This window comes from Tamandua tetradactyla, chromosome 9, assembly GCF_023851605.1.
Source record: "Tamandua tetradactyla isolate mTamTet1 chromosome 9, mTamTet1.pri, whole genome shotgun sequence".
In the NCBI taxonomy this organism is placed as follows: domain Eukaryota; kingdom Metazoa; phylum Chordata; class Mammalia; order Pilosa; family Myrmecophagidae; genus Tamandua; species Tamandua tetradactyla.
The window spans coordinates 45,418,243-45,423,707 of NC_135335.1; positions in this window are offsets into that span (position 1 = coordinate 45,418,243).

Consider the following 5,465-nt stretch of genomic DNA (forward strand, 5'->3'; position numbering starts at 1 on the left):
ATACATATATATACATATGATTATTTGTGATGAGTAGATAAAGGGAAGGAGACCTGAGTCTAGGTCTAGTTCTGTTAAATATTTAGTACTTGGGCCTGGAGATAATTTCTGAAAGTCTTTCTGCGGTTGTTTCTTCACCTACCAAGGAAGGAAAAGGATGAGATAACCGGTTTTAGACTTACTGTTTTAAAAATAAGACCGTTGTCTCTAAACAATTGAAAACCCATACATAAAACTGTAAGGGCAGAAAGGATGTGATTAGAGGCAGGACTAAATACTGGACTCACAGCTGTCTTAGTGCCCTCAATATTTACTGAACTCAGGAAAATGTTTGCTGAAAGCAACAGAATTTGCTCAGTGGGATAATGATTGCCTTTTCAAATCAACATCTACTTAAGCAATGTGATCGCAAAGAAAATGGGTCACAGAAACACTTTTATTACTCATATTTCACATGAAATCATCTTACTTTGATGTAATACCAGCAGAAGAATGCTTTTGAAATTTGTAAAAAAAATTTCCTACCTTAATTTTTTTGCTATTTAAAGTTTTAATATACTCTGCCTATGTTCTTGTCCAAGTGTGCTATATATAGTATTAACTAATCGAGGATCCTTTCACTGGGACTAAGTAGTCTGTGTTTTTCAACAGTGAAATAGTATGCATTCTTTGCATACTTGCCTGCAGAATCCTTAATGTTTTAACTCCATTTAGAACAGTATTTGTCAGGGTGGAGGTATAGGCACAGCTACCCCTGGGTCCCCCTAACACCAGAGGTGGAAGAGGAGTTTCAACCACCTTGCCTCATTCCAACTCATTGATGCCATGTGGGGGTGAATCTCCCTTTCATGCCAGGCCCCTCTAAACCCCAGGGACAAAGAGGGCATGATAGGACTGCTAGCTGGCGTTGTTCACACTGCTTCATTCAGCCTCATTGCTTCTGGGTGAATGTGGAAGTTAAGCTTTGCCTTGGGCCTCAGTGACAACATGAATGACAGGTAATTGCAGTGCTTACCATCATCATCTTGCATTATGTTGAACAGACTCATGGATGCTGAGTGTTGTGGAGTCCTAGCTCTCCACCCAGTCTTGTGACCCTACCCTGGCAAGGGATGGCGCACCACTAGCTTTCCCTAGATGAGGATGGAAGATGAACTCCCCATACAGCCCCTCATAATCCATCAGAGGAGTTAAAAGTTAAAAGAGCATATAACCTACTACCTCCAGGTAGAGGATGGAAACTCAGATCTTTTGTATCTGTTGGTGGTTTCAGGCTGGAAACTTCTTCATTGCTCTGTCTGAGCTATATTGTAGCCAATTTGGAAAACCAGGGCACTCACTACATGTCAGTAACTCAAGTTCTAAGGGAGTCCACCTTCTTTCCAACTTTCAGAGTCTTTCTATGCTTTTTTGTGTGTGTGTGAATTTCAAAGATTTTAGGTACAGAGGAAGGATATAGGAGAAATAGGGCCATTCATTCTTGGTTGAGCTGGAAGTCAGTTCTCAGAAGAGAGATGAATTTTCCCACATGACCTAGAACTTCTCATAATATCCATGACAATGATTTCCCATAGTTTTCTCCCATGTCTCTGTGATACAGAGTGGGAGCCACAGAATAAATGAGAAATAATGTCCTTTGACTCTTTTGACCAATTTATTCAAGCCTTCATAGGATCAGATATTCACAGACGAAATAAAGAAGTAGCCCATTTTCTCATGAAGTGCTTGAACACAGAGGGGACATAATTCACTCAGGTATCAAGTAACTGGCTGCAATCAGCTTGGGCATGTCCTCAACATGGCTACAGATGGGTAATAGAGCATACACTACATTATAGCTGTGGAAGCATGTGCATCAGCAAGTGAGTTCAATTGTGGTGCTACAGATGTTGGTATTGAGGAAAGCTTATGTTCTAGAATACTGTGAGTACCAGAGCAGGAAAATCCCACAGAATCTTGTCAGGATTGCATATATTTTAGTTTGTTAATTTTTGTATCACCTCTACTAGAATATAAAACCCTGCAAAAGTTTTATTATATGTACATGTAATATAACATTTTTGCATTTTTCAATATCCCCCAACTCTTCCAACTTTGTCAGCCATTATGCACATTCTTACATGTACTCTCTCAGCTCTGTGTCTGCTATCTTTCCCAGAGAAATACATATTAAAAAATAGTTAACTTTGTTAGCAACCTGTGCATGCCCTCTCTTGGCTTTGTACCTTCTGTCTATGCCCACTATAAAACCCTGCTTCCCCCCAACCAATGCAGAACACTCCCACACTGAGCTCTGTATCAGCCACCATCAGAGCAACTTGACTCCTAGATTAATTTCTTTTTTCTCTCCTACAAGTAAGTCCCTATAACAGATTCATGTTTCAGTTCATGCTTGGTTTTTCTCTCAGCTGGAAAATCCCTTCGGGCCAGAATAGTATATATGTATGTATGTATATGTGTTTGTGTGTGTGTGTCTGTGTGTGTATGTATACATGTTGTAGGTTCATAGAAAAATCATGGAGAAGATACAGAGTTCCCATATACTTGCCCCCACTATTAATATTTTGCATTAGTGTGAAATCTTTGTTAAAACTGATAAGATAATATTATAATTGTGTACTCTTAACTATAATTCACAATTTAGATTAGGATCACTATGTTGCACAGGCTTATAGTTGATTTTTTCTTTTGCATGGACAGGCACTGGGAATTGAACCTGGGTCTCAGGCATGGCAGGAGAGAACTCTGCCTGCTGAGCCACTGCGGCCCGCCCTATAGTTGTTTTTTTAATCATTTAAATTTTTATTCTAGCAATTTATATATCACCTAAAATTTCCCCTATTTACTGCATTCAGATATATGAATAAGTAGTGTTAATTATTTTCATGATGTTGTATTACCATCACCAATATCTAGTGGCTAGTTAGCTCAGTTGTTTATAGAGTGTCATACTAATAACACTATATTTTTACCACTTATTCCCCAGAAAAAGCCAGGTTCTGGAAAATCAGCAAACCTCATGTGCTGGTTTGAAAAGATGTATGGACTCTAGAAAAGCCATGTTTTAATCAAAATCCCATTTCGTAAAGGTAGAATAATCCCAATTCAATATTGTATGTTTGAATCTGTAATTAGATCCTCTCCCTGGAAATGTAATCCAATCAAGAGTGGTTGTTAAATTGGATTAGGGGTGATGTGTCTCTACCCATTTCGGTGGGTCTTGATGGTTTACTGGGGTCCTATAAAACAGGAAACATTTTGGAGGATGAGGGATCTCTGAGAGAGCAGAGAATGACGCAGCCATGAGAAGCAGAGTCTACCAGCTAGTGAATTTTGGAGATGAAAAAGGAACATGCCTCCCGGGGAGCTTCATGAAACAGGAAGCCAGAAGAAGCTAGCAGATGGTGCCATGCTTACCATGTGCCCTTCCAGATGAGAGAGGAACCCTGACCATGTTCACCATGTGCCTTTCCAGATGAGAGAGAAACTGTGTTTGCCATGTGCCCTTCCACTTGAGAAAGAAACTCTGAACTTCATCAGCCTTCTTGAACCAAGATATCTTTACCTGGATGCCTTAGTTCAGACATTTCTATAGACTTGCTTTAATTGGGACATTTGCTTGGCCTTATAACTGTAAACTACCAACTTATTAAATTCCCCTTTTTAAAAGCCATTCTGTTTCTGGTATATTGTATTCCAGCTGCTAGCAAACTAGAACACCTCAAAAAGTATTTCTAAATTAATTTAATTTTTTTTATGTGGGAGAGAATAAGTTGATTTACACTGAAGACATTTCTCCTGTATGGCACATTTATGCCATTAATTCCTAAATATTTGTGAGTCATCTATCTCTTAATGATGAGGTAGATGCTAAAGACCCACTCCCTAGTTATGCACAATACAAACAGGAACCAATATGCCACAGCCAACTTCAGATGCTTTTATCTCCCCCTTGAATTGCATCATTCAATTTATTAGTATTTCATCAATATCAGGTTTACAATGACTTTTTCAGGCAAGAAAGAAAAAGTAAATGATCAGAAGAGGGGCCAGAATTTATTATGTATTTCCTGCATTTATCCTACTCTATCCTCATATAGGTTTAATTTTCAAGATAAGCATTCTCCCTTGGAGAACTGTTTCTTTCTCCAACGTATTTCTTTATTAATTACATTTAATTCAGACAAAGAGTGGGAATTTGGAGTGAAAACCAACAAAATGTTTCATCAAAGGTAAGTGCTTTGTGAGTGCATACATTAGTGTAGGTACCCCCTGTTGGTTCTAAGGCATTGCATAAAGACAGCCATCTTCATATCTGTACCAAAAGCCACTGGGCAACATATTTTGAATGTAGAGAATGTCTCACTGCCGTATGCAGATTTGTGGGGATTTTCCATTCACAGGAACCCACAATATTCCAGGAATGACAACCTTATTTTTCTTTTAAGATTTAAATTAATTTTCAATTCATGTAAGTTAGGAGAGCAATAATGATTTTTTTTTTGTATGCTGTATGGTGGGGTCACATTTCATTATTTTTCCATGTGAGTATCCTGTTATTGCAGCACCACTTGTTGAATTTTTGCTTGTTTGTTTTGCTTGTTTGTTGTTTTTGGGGAAGTACATGGACCAGGAATCAAAATAATGATATTTTAAATGGAAAATTTATGCACCACTAGGCATTATTCCTAAATTACTGGCTTAACTATTTATGTTCCATTAGTCATCACTATGCACATACATATATTAACAGTATATAATAGTTATGGAACATCATTTGTGTTGTATAATTTTCAGTTAACATTCAAAACTATTTTCTGATTCACCCCAGTAATCATAACTATGCTCAGTGTTGCATAAAAATGCAAAAGTTTTGTGACACTGTCAACATAGTGACATAAGACATAATCTGATGAAACCTCCCCAGAGATACAGTGAAAACAAGGGAAAATCCCACTTGCTTAGAAATCTGGAGGATGGTAGAGATTGGAGAAGGATTTCAGAAATGCTGAAACTAGGAAAAAGAAATATAGTAGGTAGGAAAGTTCATCCCCAACATGCAGGTCCTCTTCCCTCCCCCTCATTTGGTCATGTGCAGCTTGGGAGTTGCTCAGAGGCAGGATCCAGATTACTCCCATCTCTCATCTCTCATGAGGGGCACACACATTTTTGAGGCACTCACTGAAGTGAGTTAGGATGTGGTGCATATCCAGGCATGGGGACCCAAGTACAAAGAGACCAGGGCAGAACAAAAGCCACTGAGGAGTGCCGCATACAAAAGGGCTACCAAAAGGAAATAAAAAAGAAAGATCTTTGCAGAACTGTGGCTGGCAAGAGGTGTGCTCACTCAAATCAGTTATTGTTGTCTAGATTACAGAAATGCAAAATGGACTTTTCTGGAGTGACCCACCTTGCTGGATTGATGCCATCTTGCTCCCTGGGGTGGGATACCCTGATTGGGGAAG